We start from the raw sequence: 16,448 nt of genomic DNA on the forward strand, positions 1-16,448 counted from the left end.
TTGGTGATGCAACTGTGTCGGTGTGGTAGGTTTGGTATAAACACGGTAGATTGGTGATGCAACTGTGTAGGTGTGGTAGGTTTGGTATAAACACGATAGACTGGTGATGCAACTGTGTAGGTGTGGTAGGTTTGGTATAAACACGGTAGATTGGTGATGTAACTCGGTAGGTTTGGTATAAACACGATAGACTGGTGATGCAACTGTGTAGGTTTGGTATAAACACGGTAGATTGGTGATGTAACTCGGTAGGTTTGGTATAAACACGGTAGATTGGTGATGTAACTCGGTAGGTTTGGTATAAACACGATAGACTGGTGATACAACTGTGTAGGTGTGGTAGGTTTGGTATAAACACGGTAGATTGGTTATGTAACTCGGTAGGTTTGGTATAAACACGATAGACTGGTGATGCAACTGTGTAGGTTTGGTATAAACACGGTAGATTGGTGATGTAACTCGGTAGGTTTGGTATAAACACGATAGACTGGTGATGCAACTGTGTAGGTGTGGTAGGTTTGGTATAAACACGGTAGATTGGTGATGTAACTCGGTAGGTTTGGTATAAACACGGTAGATTGGTGATGTAACTGTGTAGGTTTGGTATAAACACGGTAGATTGGTGATGTAACTCGGTAGGTTTGGTATAAACACGATAGACTGGTGATGCAACTGTGTAGGTTTGGTATAAACACGGTCGATTGGTGATGTAACTGTGTAGGTTTGGTATAAACACGGTAGATTGGTGATGTAACTCGGTAGGTTTGGTATAAACACGGTAGATTGGTGATGTAACTGTGTAGGTTTGGTATAAACACGGTAGATTGGTGATGTAACTCGGTAGGTGTGGTAGATTTGGTATAAAATGGTTGCTCGGCGATGGAACTCGGTAGGTGTGGCAGGCTTGGTAGAAACACGGTAGATTGGTGATGTAACTCGGTAGGTTTGGTATAAACACGATAGATTGGTGATGTAACTCGGTAGGTTTGGTATAAACACGGTAGATTGGTGATGTAACTCGGTAGGTGTGGTATAAACACGGTAGATTGGTGATGTAACTCGGTAGGTTTGGTATAAACACGGTAGATTGGTGATGTAACTCGGTAGATTTGGTATAAACACGATAGACTGGTGATGCAACTGTGTAGGTGTGGTAGGTTTGGTATAAACACGGTAGATTGGTGATGTAACTCGGTAGGTGTGGTATAAACACGGTAGATTGGTGATGTAACTCGGTAGGTGTGGTATAAACTCGGTAGATTGGTGATGTAACTCGGTAGGTGTGGTATAAACACGGTAGATTGGTGATGTAACTCGGTAGGTGTGGTGCAAACACGGTAGATTGGTGATGTAACTCGGTAGGTGTGGTATAAACACAGTAGATTGGTGATGTAACTCGGTAGGTGTGGTGCAAACACGGTAGATTGGTGATGTAACTCGGTAGGTGAGGTATAAACACAGTAGATTGGTGATGTAACTCGGTAGGTGTGGTAGGTTTGGTATAAACACGGTAGCCTAGATTGGTGATGCAACTGTGTCGGTGTGGTAGGTTTGGTATAAACACGGTAGATTGGTGATGCAACTGTGTAGGTGTGGTAGGTTTGGTATAAACATGGTAGATTGGTGATGTAACTGTGTAGGTTTGGTATAAACACGGTAGATTGGTGATGTAACTCGGTAGGTTTGGTATAAACACGGTAGATTGGTGATGTAACTCGGTAGGTTTGGTATAAACACGATAGACTGGTGATGCAACTGTGTAGGTGTGGTAGGTTTGGTATAAACACGGTAGATTGGTGATGTAACTCGGTAGGTTTGGTATAAACACGGTAGATTGGTGATGTAACTGTGTAGGTTTGGTATAAACACGGTAGATTGGTGATGTAACTCGGTAGGTTTGGTATAAACACGATAGACTGGTGATGCAACTGTGTAGGTTTGGTATAAACACGGTAGATTGGTGATGTAACTGTGTAGGTTTGGTATAAACACGGTAGATTGGTGATGTAACTCGGTAGGTTTGGTATAAACACGGTAGATTGGTGATGTAACTCGGTAGGTTTGGTATAAACATGGTAGATTGGTGATGTAACTGTGTAGGTTTGGTATAAACACGGTAGATTGGTGATGTAACTCGGTAGGTGTGGTAGATTTGGTATAAAATGGTTGCTCGGCGATGGAACTCGGTAGGTGTGGCAGGCTTGGTAGAAACACGGTAGATTGGTGATGTAACTCGGTAGGTTTGGTATAAACACGATAGATTGGTGATGTAACTCGGTAGGTTTGGTATAAACACGGTAGATTGGTGATGTAACTCGGTAGGTGTGGTATAAACACGGTAGATTGGTGATGTAACTCGGTAGGTGTGGTATAAACACGGTAGATTGGTGATGTAACTCGGTAGGTTTGGTATAAACACGGTAGATTGGTGATGTAACTCGGTAGATTTGGTATAAACACGATAGACTGGTGATGCAACTGTGTAGGTGTGGTAGGTTTGGTATAAACACGGTAGATTGGTGATGTAACTCGGTAGGTGTGGTATAAACACGGTAGATTGGTGATGTAACTCGGTAGGTGTGGTATAAACTCGGTAGATTGGTGATGTAACTCGGTAGGTGTGGTATAAACACGGTAGATTGGTGATGTAACTCGGTAGGTGTGGTGCAAACACGGTAGATTGGTGATGTAACTCGGTAGGTGTGGTATAAACACAGTAGATTGGTGATGTAACTCGGCAGGTGTGGTGCAAACACGGTAGATTGGTGATGTAACTCGGTAGGTGAGGTATAAACACAGTAGATTGGTGATGTAACTCGGTAGGTGTGGTAGGTTTGGTATAAACACGGTAGCCTAGATTGGTGATGCAACTGTGTCGGTGTGGTAGGTTTGGTATAAACACGGTAGATTGGTGATGCAACTGTGTAGGTGTGGTAGGTTTGGTATAAACATGGTAGATTGGTGATGTAACTGTGTAGGTTTGGTATAAACACGGTAGATTGGTGATGTAACTCGGTAGGTGTGGTAGATTTGGTATAAAATGGTTGCTCGGCGATGGAACTCGGTAGGTGTGGCAGGCTTGGTAGAAACACGGTAGATTGGTGATGTAACTCGGTAGGTTTGGTATAAACACGATAGATTGGTAATGTAACTCGGTAGGTTTGGTATAAACACGGTAGATTGGTGATGTAACTCGGTAGGTGTGGTATAAACACGGTAGATTGGTGATGTAACTCGGTAGGTTTGGTATAAACACGGTAGATTGGTGATGTAACTCGGTAGATTTGGTATAAACACGGTAGATTGGTGATGTAACTCAGTAGGTTTGGTATAAACACGGTAGATTGGTGATGTAACTCGGCAGGCATGGTACATTTGTTATAAAATGGTTGCTTGGCGATGTCACTCGGTAGGTGTCGTAGGTTTGGTATAAACACGGTAGATTGGTGATGTAACTGTGTAGGTGTGGTAGGTTTGGTGTAAACACAGTAGACTGGTGATGTAACTCGGTAGGTTTGGTATAAACACGGTAGATTGGTGATGTAAGTGTGTAGGTTTGGTATAAACACAGTACAGTAGATTGGTGATGTAACTCGGTAGGTGTGGTAGGTTTGGCATAAACACGGTAGATTGGTGATGTAACTCGGTAGGTGTGGTATAAACACGGTAGATTGGTGATGTAACTCGGTAGGTGTGGTGCAAACACGGTAGATTGGTGATGTAACTCGGTAGGTGTGGTATAAACACGGTAGATTGGTGATGTAACTCGGTAAGTGTGGTAGATTTGGTATAAAATGGTTGCTCGGCGATGGAACTTGGTAGGTGTGGTAGGTTTGGTATAAACACGGTAGATTGGTGATGTAACTCGGTAGGTGTGGTGTAAACACGGTAGATTGGTGATGTAACTCGGTAGGTGTGGTATAAACTCGGTAGATTGGTGATGTAACTCGGTAGGTGTGGTATAAACACGGTAGATTGGTGATGTAACTCGGTAGGTGTGGTGCAAACACGGTAGATTGGTGATGTAACTCGGTAGGTGTGGTATAAACACGGTAGATTGGTGATGTAACTCGGTAGGTGAGGTATAAACACAGTAGATTGGTGATGTAACTCGGTAGGTGTGGTAGGTTTGGTATAAACACGGTAGATTGGTGATGTAACTCGGTAGGTGTGGTAGATTTGGTATAAAATGGTTGCTCGGCGATGGAACTCGGTAGGTGTGTTAGGTTTTGGTAGAAACACGGTAGATTGGTGATGTAACTCGGTAGATTTGATATAAAATGGTTGCTCGGCGATGGAACTTGGTAGGTGTGGTAGGTTTGGTATAAACACGGTAGATTGGTGATGTAACTCGGTAGGTGTGGTATAAACACGGTAGATTGGTGATGTAACTCGGTAGGTGTGGTATAAACACGGTAGATTGGTGATGTAACTCGGTAGGTGTGGTAGATTTGGTATAAAATGGTTGCTCGGCGATGGAACTCGGTAGGTGTGGTAGGTTTGGTATAAACACGGTAGATTGGTGATGTAACTCGCTAGGTGTGGTAGATTTGGTATAAACACTGTAGATTGGTGATTTAACTCGGTAGGTTTGGTATGAACACGGTAGATTGGTGATGTAACTCGGTAGGTGTGGTATATTTGGTATACACATGCTAGATTGGTGATGTAACTGTAGGTTTGGTATAAACACGGTAAATTGGTGATGTAACTCTGTAGGTTTGGTATAAACACGGTAGATTGGTGATGTAACTCGGTAGGCATGGTAAATTTTGTATTATAACGGTACTCTTCCCTATACATCAATAAGACCTGGCACCTGTGTCGGATGATTGATATTAAAAAAAAAACTAGGGCCACAATTCCTGAAGCTCACCTGGATCAGGAGCAACAGTCACCCAAATCCGCCCTCAGACCCTTATGTTTTTAATGCTGTGAACAAACTTTGGTTTATCATGGGCGATGAAGCTTGTGATCAAGTTTCATCAAAATTGTGTGTGTAGTTTCTGAGAAGAGAGCAAATACCTATTTTTGCAGCTCAAACCACGGGAATCCCCCCATACACTCTCAATGAGCGCAGATGAACAATATTTTTTAATTCATCAATGTAAGGATGGATGTAAAAGACAGATGAGTCCAGTATTCTACCCCAAGTGGAGCAATGTGTGAAGGTGATAAACTAGTTGAAGAATGCCATCGATACGTTGTCCTACTTTAATGCTGTGTATCGATATTTTACTTTAATGCGTGTATCGATATTTCACTTTAATGCGGTGTATCGATATTTCACTTTCATGCGGTGTATCGATATTTCACTTTAATGTGGTGTATCGATATTTCACTTTAATGCGTGTATAGATATTTCACTTTAATGAGTGTATCGATATTTCACTTCAATGCGGTGTATCAATATTTCACTTTAATGCGGTGTATTGAAGCGCGGTGCTACGGGCGCTACTTGTATAGCAAGGAGGAAGCGGACAACGCGGTTAGTTCAAAGAGTCTTTATTACAAGAGCTCCACTGTAGCACTGGAGCGCTCCGGGTTGCGCACCCGGTGTATATCCCGTGGCCACGCCTACCCCTCGGGCGTGGCCGCCGCCCACTTGGTGCGCGGAATGATGTCATCACGCCAGTGAGCTTTCGTGTCCGCCACACGTGCCCCCCCAGAATTCCCGCGCACCTGGAGGGCCAGTTTGCGGGGCAAACGGATGACCCGGCCGAAGCGCCCTCTGGCAACTGGCGGCGTCCGGGGTGCAGGGATGCCAGCTGGGATGCCTCCGGCTGCACCCGGGATGGGTGCAGGACCGGGGGGCGGCGTGCCGGCGGGCCTGGGCGGTGCCGGGGTCCGCCTGCAGGGGGGCGGCCCCGACGCGGGGGCCGAGCCACCGGCGGTGGGTGGTCCACGTCGAGGTGGGCCGGCTTGAGGTGATCCACTGAGACGTGGTCGGGAGTACCGCCGATATCCAAGGTGAAATGTTTCACCCCGGTCTCCAGAACGCGGAAAGGCCCGTCGTACGGGGGCCGTAGTGGTGTCCGGTGGGCGTCGTGCCGGACGAAGACGTACTCCGCGGTGCGAAGCTCCGGGGCGACGTGCGTAGGCGGGTGCCCGTGGTGCGCCGTCGGCACCGGGGCGAACCTCCAGGCGGTCTCCTGCAGCGCGAAGCGCTCCTGCGCCGTGGACCATAGTGCCGTGGGGTCGGGGAGGAACTCGCCTGGCACCCGCAGCGGTTGTCCGAAGACCAACTCTGCCGCGGATGCGCGCAGGTCATCCTTGGGTGCCGTCCGGAGGCCCAGCAGGACCCAGGGGAGCCTGTCGACCCAGCCGCCGTCGCGGAGGGTGGCCCGGAGCGCGGCCTTCAACGAGCGGTTGAACCGCTCGCACAGGCCGTTGGCCTGGGGGTGGTAGGCCGTGGTTCGGTGCAGCTGGACCCCGAGCCCCCGCGCGACCGCCCCCCAGAGCTCCGAGGTGAACTGGGGGCCGCGGTCGGATGAGATGTCCGAGGGGGTGCCGAACCGAGCGACCCAGGTGGCGATGAACGCCTGCGCGATGTCCGCCGCCGTCGTCGCCGCCAAAGGCACGGCCTCCGGCCACCGGGTGGTGCGGTCCACCATTGTCAGGACATGGGTGAAACCCCGCGAGGGGGGCAGAGGTCCCACCAGGTCCACGTGCACGTGGTCGAACCTACGTTCCGGCACCGTAAACGGGGCCAATGGGGCCTGGGTGTGCCGGTGCACCTTCGCGCGCTGGCACGCTAGGCACGTCCTGGTCCAGCCGCGGACGGCCTTCCGGAGGCCATGCCAGACAAACTTGTCGGCGACCAACATCTGGGAGGCCTTCGTGCCCGGGTGGGACAGGCCGTGGATGCCGTCAAAAACCTGGCGCTGCCAGCCCGCGGGCACGATGGGGCGAGGCCGCCCGAGGGAGACGTCGCACAAGAGGGCCGTGCCCGCACCGTTGAACGGCACCTCAGTGACGCGGAGGCCCGTGACGGCGGTCCGCAAGGCCTGGACGCCGGGGTCGGCAGCCTGGTCCGCCGCCATCCGGGCATAGTCGATGCCAAGGTGGACTGCGTGGGCGACAGACCGGCAAAGGCAATCTGCCACCGGGTTGTCTTTCTCCGCGACGTGCCGGATGTCCGTTGTATATTCTGACACGGCCGAGAGGTGACGCTGCTGCCGGGCCGACCACGGCTCGGCGACCTTGCCCATCGCAAAGACCAGTGGCTTGTGGTCGACGAAGGCCGTGAACGCACAGCCCTCGAGCAGATGGCGGAAGTGACTGACCGCCAGGTGAAGCCCGAGCAACTCGCGGTCGAAGGTACTATAACGGCGTTCGGGCGGGCGAAGCTGCCGGCTGAAGAACGCCAGCGGTTGCCAGGCACCACGCACCCATTGCTCGTGCACCGCGCCCACCGCGTAGTCCGAGGCGTCGGTGGTGAGGGCAATCGGTGCATCGGGCGCCGGGTGCGCGAGCATGGTGGCGTTAGCCAAGGCGAGCTTCGCGCCCGCGAATGCCGCGTCCATCTGCTCGGTGCAGGTAATGTCACCTTTGCCCGGCTTCCCTCGGAGGGCCTCGTGTAAGGGGCGCAGGAGCTGGGCAATGCGGGGCAGGAACCGATGGTAAAAGCTTACCATGCCCAGGAACTCCTGGAGCCCCTTGATCGTGTGGGGGCGCGGAAACCCCTTCACCGCCTCCACCTTGGCCGGTAGGGGGACGGCCCCGTGCCTGGTGACGTGGTGCCCCAAAAAGTCGATGTCGGCGACGCCGAACCGGCACTTGGCAGGGTTCACGATGAGGCCAATCTGGCCCAGACGTTCGAAGAGCGTGCAGAGATGGTGTAGGTGCTCTTCGCAGGACGCGCTGGCGACGAGGATGTCGTCCAGGTAGACGTAGACGAAATCCAAGTCGCGCAAAACGCTGTCCATTAGTCGCTGGAATGCCTGAGCCGCATTTTTCAACCCGAAGGGCATCCGAAGAAATTCGAAAAGTCCGAATGGCGTGATGACCGCCGTCTTCGGGATGTCCTCTGGCCTGATGGGGACCTGATGGTAGCCGCGTATGAGGTCCACCTTTGAAAAGAAGGACATGCCCGCCAACCGGGCGGAGAAGTCCTGAATGTGGGGGACGGGGTAGCGGTCGGGGGTGGTGGCGTCGTTGAGGCGCCGGTAGTCCCCGCACGGTCGCCATCCCCCGCCGGGCTTTGGCACGATGTGGAGCGGCGACGCCCAAGCACTCTCGGAGCGCCGCACGATGCCGAGCCGCTCCAGCGTAGCGAACTCCGCTTTAGCTACCACGAGCTGAGGCGGCGTGCCCGGGCGTAGACCGGTGGCCCGGCGGTGGGGATGTGGTGTTCCACCCCGTGCTTGACGGCCCACGCCGAGAAGGTGGGCCGCGTGAGGGCCGGGAAGCCGGCGAGGAGGCGGGTGAATTCGTTCGCTGCCGGAAGCGTACAGATGAACCTGGCCGGAACCGAACCACTCAGCAAGCCGCTCGGCGAGCCGCTCGATGAGCTGCTACGGGAGCTGCTCAACGAGGCGGGCAGCACGCAAGCGAGCGAGCTGAACGTCTCAGCCTGGACAAGCCTTCTGTGCTTTACGTCCACCAACAGGCCATTGGCACAGAGGAAGTCCGCGCCAAGCAGTGGCATAGGCACGTCGGCAGTGACGAACGACCACCGGAAAACCTGCCCTCCGAACTGCAGAGAAAGGCAGCATTTTCCGTATGTGCGAATGGACGTACCGTTGGCAGCAAGCAGCGCGGGGCCCCGGCCCGCGGTCTGCTTGTCGGACGTACCGGCGGGAATGACACTCACCTGCGCTCCCGTGTCGCACAGGTAACGGCGCCCGGATAAGGTGTCCGTGATGAACAGTAGGCTGTTTGAACGGCCGGCGCTCAGTGCCACTACCGATGGCCGGCCCGGGCATTTCCCGACCTGCCGAATGAGCACGGAGGGCGACATTGCCGAGCCTCGTGGCCGAACTGGGCGTGGAAAAAACACCAGGTTGGCAGCGGAGGCGGCAGAGGCCGCGGTTTTCTCCGCGGCGGCGGTGGTGGGCGGGGCGTGGCGGCGGCCGCGAGGTGTGCATCAGCATCAGCCACGAGGTGTGCATCAGCCTCGGGATTCGCGACGGCCGCGCCAAAACTCGCCTGCGTGTCCAAAGCCACGAAGAACCTGTCGGCCTCGGCAGCGAGAGCTCGGGGTTCCGTCGTCGCGGAACCGGCCAATGCGAGGCGGACTCGTGCCGGCAGCTGGCGTCGAAATAACGCCCGGAATAGAGCGCTCGGGGTTTCGTCGCCCATGAGCGACAGCATATGGTCCATTCGGACCGACGGTCGCGTGTCACCGAGCTTGGGGAGGTCCAGGAGGCGGTCAGCCCGTGCGTCCACCGTGAGGCCGAACGTGGCGAGGAGGAGACGCTTGATCGCCTCGTACCTGCCGTCGGCCGGTGGGTTCCTCAGGACCGTCACGACGCGAGCGGCCATGCCGAGCCCGAGGGAGGCGACCACGTGGCAGTACATGGTCTCGTCCACCGTGATGCCTCGAAGTCGGAACTGGGCTTCTGCCTGCAGGAACCAAACTTCGGCTTGAGCCTCCCAGAACTCGGGGAGTTTGATTTGGACCGCGTTGGTTGCCATTGCTGTGGCGGGTTCGGGTGGTCAGCGACGGCTGACCAGAACGTCGGAGGGTCACCAATGAAGCGCGGTGCTACGCGCGCTACTTGTATAGCAAGGAGGAAGCGGACAACGCGGTTAGTTCAAAGAGTCTTTATAACAAGAGCTCCACTGTAGCACTGGAGCGCTCCGGGCTGCGCGCCCGGTGTATATCCCACGGCCACGCCTTCCCCTTGGGCGTGGCCGCCGCCCACTTGGTGCGCAGAATGATGTCATCACGCCAGTGAGCTTTCGTGTCCGCCACAGTATCAATATTTCACTTTAATGCGGTGTATCAATATTTCACTTCATTGCGGTGTATCGATATTTCACTTTAATACAGTGTATCGATATTTCACTTGAATGCGTGTATCGATATTTCACTTTAATGCGGTGTTTCAATATTTCACTTTAATGTGGTGTATCGATAATTATTTCACTTTAATGTGGTGTATCGATAATTATTTCACTTTAATGTGGTGTATCGATATTTCACTTTAATGCGGTGTTTCAATATTTCACTTTAATGTGGTGTATCGATAATTATTTCACTTTAATGTGGTGTATCGATAATTATTTCACTTTAATGCGTGTATCGATATTTCACTTTAATGCGGTGTTTCAATATTTCACTTTAATGTGGTGTATCGATAATTATTTCACTTTAATGTGGTGTATCGATAATTATTTCACTTTAATGTGGTGTATCGATATTTCACTTTAATGTGGTGTATCGATATTTCACTTTCATGTGGTGTATCGATATTTCACTTTAATGCGGTATATCAATATTTCACTTTAATGTGGTGTATCGATAATTATTTCACTTCAATGCGTGTATAGATATTTCACTTTAATGCGGTGTATCAATATTTCACTTTAATGTGGTGTATCGATAATTATTTCACTTTAAATGTGGTGTGTCGATATTTCACTTTAATGTGGTGTTGTGGTGTGGGAGCACACACGTTGAACAAAGGTAGGCCACAATGCTTTGGTTATCATCGAGCTCTTTATTCATTGCTCACTCATCCGCACTGGAGCGCTCCGGGCTGCGCGCCCGGTGTATATCCCGCGGCCACGCCTACCCCTCGGGCGTGGCCGCCGCCCACTTGTTGCGTGGAATGATGCCCTCACGCCAGTGAGCTTTCGTGTCCACCACAGTGTATCGATATTTCACTTTAATGCGGTGTATCGATATTTCACTTTAATGCGTGTATCGATATTTCACTTTCATGCGGTGTATCGATAATTATTTCACTTTAATGCGGTGTATCGATATTTCACTTTAATGCGGTGTATCGATAATTATTTCACTTTAATGTGGTGTATCGATATTTCACTTTAATGCGGTGTATCGATATTACTCTTTAATGCGGTGTATCGATAATTATTTCACTTTAATGCTGTGTATCGATATTTCACTTTAATGCGGTGTATCGATAATTATTTCACTTTAATGCTGTGTATCGATATTTCACTTCAAAGCGGTGTATCGATATTACACTTTAATGCGGTGTATCGATAATTATTTCACTTTAATGCGTGTATCGATATTTCACTTTAATGCGGTGTATCGATATTTCACTTTAATACGGTGTATCGATATTTCACTTTAATGCGGTGTATCGATAATTATTTCACCTTAATGCGTGTATCGATATTTCACTTTAATGCGGTGTATCGATAATTATTTCACCTTAATGCATGTATCGATATTTCACTTTAATGCGGTGTATCGATATTACATTTTAATGCGGTGTATCGATATGCCACTTTAATGCGCTGTCCTATCTATCAATAGAAATACTTCCATTCGAAAGTGTCAAAATACATTTACTCTACTTTTAATACCAGCAGGATGGTAATTATTCCAATTTCTTCGAAATTTCTATTTAACTCCAACAAAATCCCTCTAGTGGGGCAGCTTAGCACCGAATTTCAAAGGGTTGTGGACATTCCGGATAAAAGCACCAAAATTTTATCAGGCAATCTTCAGGGTCCCAGCTATGATTCTATAACCGGCGCCACTTGGCTTGAGCGATACGACCACTCTTATTGGAAATTTTTTTTTTTTTGTGAAAAAATTTTTTGAAAATTTTGGAAAACATTTTTTTTTTTGGTTTTTGGAAAAGAAATGTTTTTATTGCAGAAATGAGAAATATCGTCTTTTCCGATCATTTTGGTGTTTTGTGTTTTAAAATTTTAAAATTTAAAATTTTAAAATTGTTTTTAAAATCGAACATCTAGAAGTATTTTAAAACAATATTTGAAAATTAGGTGTCTCGGGTGCATTTCCTCAGCATCTAAGCTTCAATTCTAGAACCGGCGCCAAACGATCCGAACAGCAAGATGCATGCACAATAGACATTTATATATATTTTATTTAATTACATGCATATTATATTAAATCTGCTATATGTTGAAATTATATCTGCTATATGTTGCTATATGTTGCAATTTTCCTTGTATTGTGTTTCCTTGTGTTGCAGGTTTCGAGGGCTAGACTTCATGAAGATGGAATGGACACAGTGCATAATTTGCCAACAAACTACACCTGAATCCCTGCGCTGTCCCTTGAATGCACGTGGAGCAGACACATCAGCACCGGCGGCCTGTGCATCATTCCTAGAAAATGTGGCTCACTTCAGAGAACTGAACTCGTTGCCGGTGCCGCTGCATTTCGGCAGTGATATCACTGTGGATGACCTCATCAGGAATCGTGCACAGTGGCACAAATCCTGTCATTCACAGTTCAATGCAAACAGACTGGAAAGAGCAAGAAAGAGGGAGAGAGATGTTACCCCTGAAAGTGGCACTACTGAAGGCAGGCGCCGGCGGCCGCACCAATCGCTCGACAAGACCATCTGCATATTTTGCACTAAGCAAGATGGACTCCTGCATGAATTTAGAACTCTAGGCGCAGATGATAATGTCAGGTTTATGGCCAGCGATCTACACGAGACAGAGTTAATGGACAGGATTGAAGGAGCCGGTGACCTTATTGCCCTGGAAGCAAAGTATCACCTGGCTTGCCTCGTTGGTCTTCGGAATCGTCATCGGTCTCTAGTGAGACAAAGAGAAACTTCCAAGGATGAACCTGCGAATGTGAAGAAGTTCAAAGCAAGAGCTTTTGTAGAACTCCTCACACACATTGAAAACGAGATAGAAGAAGGTACATTTTACTTCAAGTTGGCCTCATTGAGGCACCTCTACGAGAAGCGCCTTGCAGACTTTGGTATTACCAGTAACATCAACAAGGGCCGTTTCAAGGAGCAAGTTTTGAATCACTTCCCCCACGTCCAAGAGCAAAGTGACGGGAAACAAGTGATACTCGTGTGTGAACAAGGAATGCAGGAAATGCTGAAGCAGGCGTTCAAACAGGACTTTGAGGGAGATGCCTGATTTTGGCGAAAGCTGCCAGGATTGTACGAAATGAAATCTTCAGCTCAAGCGGGTTCAACTTTGATGGTGCCTTCCCCAGTGACTGCCAGCAGAAGGCTGTCCCGACCCAACTCAAATCCCTGATAACCATGCTGATGAAAGGGGCTGATCTGAAAGACCAGGACACAGCGGATTCACAGGCCTGTCTCACAGCTTCACAGGTCATCCTTTACAACTGCAAGAAGAGCAAGAAGCGTGAGCAGAGAGCCCCAAGTGACACACAAGGGCCCCAAGTTGGCAGATCACGTCATTCATCAGACTGTGAACCACCCCTTCCGCTGTACATCGGCCTCAATGTGCACACACAGACAAGGTCCAAACAGCTGGTCACAAAGATGTATGAACTGGGCATCAGTGTCAGCTATGACAGGGTCCTGCAAGTGGAGAATGAAATCACCACTGCTGTCTGTGAAAACATGAAGATGAAAGGTGTCGTATGTCCTGTCCAGCTCCGCCAAAGTCTCTTCACCGTGGGGGCCTTAGACAACCCTGATTACAACCCCTCAAGCACAACTGCCAAAGGTTCCTTCCATGGAACAAGCATCAGTCTCTTCCAGTCGCCAACTGCATCAAATAGGGGACAGATCCAAGAAGGAATAACATTGATGTCAGGAGGGGCAAAGGCCCACCAGCTGCCACACTGCTTTACAAATGTTCCAGCTGTGGCACTTCCCAAGGCGTCGGTGGCTGTGCCCAAGCCAACCCGTGACATCACAGCTGTACATGGCTACCTGAAGAAGGCATGCGAACAAGAAAAGAAATGGCTGGGACACGCCAGTCAGCTCTTGGCAAAAGAAGAGGTGGTCAAGGGAGATTGTATAGCCTGGTCCGCCTACCATGCCTCGTTTCAAAACAGTCCTGCTCAAGAAGTAGAAGCTGCCATCACTCAACTTCTGTCTCTCTTCAATGAGAAGGCAGCCACACCTGCAATGATCAAGCATGGAATGGATGTCATCCGTGAATCTACACAGTTCCTGAACCCTGGACAGATTCCAATAATAGCAATGGATGCTCCGCTGTATGCGCTTGCCAAGTTCATTCAGTGGCACTGGCCTACCACACACGGTGAAGACCAGTATGTTGTCATGTTCGGCGGACTCCACCTGGAGATGGCGATGTGGAAGACACTTGGAGACTACCTAGACGGATCTGGATGGGCGACAGCAATAAACCAAGCAGGCATAGCCTCTGCTGGCACAGCTGAATCCTTCCTGAAGGCATCACACCTGAAGAGAACCAGGCATGCCCACCAAGTCAGCGCTCTGGCACTCTCCAAGCTGCAACATGATGCCTACCTGAAGGGAGCTGCTTGTGCAGCAACTGAAGATAGGACAGAAGAGGACTGGAAACAAAGCATGATCACGAAGAGTCCAACCTTTCAGTACTGGGACACCATCCTGAGGATTGAGCTCCTGGGAATCACCTTCGTTCGCGCTCACAGAGAAAGAGACTTTCCCCTGTATGTCGAGTCTCTGAAAGCCCTGGCACCATGGTTCTTCACACTTGACCACCATAATTATGCCAGATGGGTCCCGATCCACATCAGCGACATGGAGAGCCTCCCTCCAACAATCGAAGAGGAGTTTATTGTCAGAGGCAACTGGGTTGTTCAGAAGACAGCCAGAAGGTTCTCCAGCATTTCGATCGACCAAGCCCATGAACAAAATAATGAGCTTGTGAAGGGCCCTGGAGGAGCAGTCGGCCTGACTGAAAACCCACCAGCCTTCAAGAAATGGATGATCGCCGGACCTGAGCAGGCACGCATTCTCACTGAGTTTGAGCGGGAGTACACTGCCATCTCAGAAGATGAACGCCAGCACCACGAAGAAGGTATGTCTGCGCAAAAGACATTTCACGAGCAAACACTGGGCCTTATTCAAGTTATCAACGAGATGAGCAACCCGTTACTAGATGAAGGAAGCGAGCTGATTGCACTCGACACGCGGCATGTGATTGAAGAATCTGTGGCCAACACTGTGCATACCATAGAAGAAGTGGGAAAGGCTCAGTACGACAGCTACAACAAGGCTATCATCACTGAATGAAGGCAGTCCATCCATGAGCCTGTGAAGAGGAACTCATTGCCTCTCTTCAGGTCACCATCCAAGGGGAAGAGGAAGCAGTCAGAGGATGTTTCCCTGTTGAAAGATGATGTGTCCCTCTTCTCTCGTCTGTACATAGTTGCTCAGAACAGCGATACAGATATGGGAACCTTCTTCCAGCATGAAAATCAGCCGCACCCCCCTTCTCTATCTGAAAGAGGAAAACTGCGCCAAGGAAAGAAGTCAGACCTCATTGGTATCCTTGTGCAAGAACCACAAAACTCTCACAAGGAACCCCCGCCGTTTCTGGATGCAAGAATACTCGACGGTGCTGCTGTGGTGTATCTGCTTCCACATACTAATGTCACCACATTCAATGACTATGCTAATAGCGTCTTCATCCCCCACATCCTGAAGCTACTTGAATCCTGCAGAAGAGTCGATGTGGTCTGGGACAGCTACATTGCCAGCAGTATCAAGGAGTCAACTAGAGAGAAAAGGGGAAACGGTGTACGAAGAAAGGTCGGTGGTCCAACCAAGGTGCCCAGCAACTGGCCCGACTTCGTCCGGGATCCCACAAACAAGGAGGAGCTTTTCCAGTTCCTTTCAGACAAAGTCGGCTCAAATGACTGGCCAGACGGAAAGGAGGTCTTCATAACATCAGGCACAGATGTGATCAGCAGAGGTTCAGACCACTCCATGCCACGATGTGACCATGAAGAGGCCGATACAAGGATTGTTGTTCACCTGAAAGATGCGCTGGACAAGGGATGCACCAACTGTTTGGTACGCACTGTCGACACAGACGTCGTTGCCATACTGATAGGAAAGTACCATTCCCTGACCAGCCAGCATCAGATGGCAGCCATCTGGGTAGCCTTTGGAACTGGAAAGAACTTCATGTACCTGGATATCAATGCCATATGCCATGCTCTGGGAAAAGATAGGTCAACGGCATTGCCTATGTTCCACAGCTTCACGGGCTGCGACACAACTTCCGCTTTCTTTGGTAAAGGGAAGAAATCAGCATGGGAGGCTTGGAATGCCTACAGGGAGGTGACGGAGGCCTTCAACAACTTCATGAATCACCCTTACATGACTGACAGTGAACTGCAAGCAATTCCAGTTGCTCGAGCGCTTCACCGTGATCATCTACAATAGGACGAGCAACTTGGACTCTGTGAACGAGGCACGTGGACAACGGGAACTCTTCTCCCAGAAGAACAGGACAATGGACAACATTCCCCCAACGCAAGAAGCCCTTCTGCAGCACACACTGCGCGCAGTCTACCAAGCTGGAATCTGGGC

This window comes from Myxine glutinosa, chromosome 6 (genome assembly GCF_964187855.1).
Source record: "Myxine glutinosa chromosome 6, kmMyxGlut1.1, whole genome shotgun sequence".
Classification (NCBI taxonomy): Eukaryota; Metazoa; Chordata; class Myxini; order Myxiniformes; family Myxinidae; genus Myxine; species Myxine glutinosa.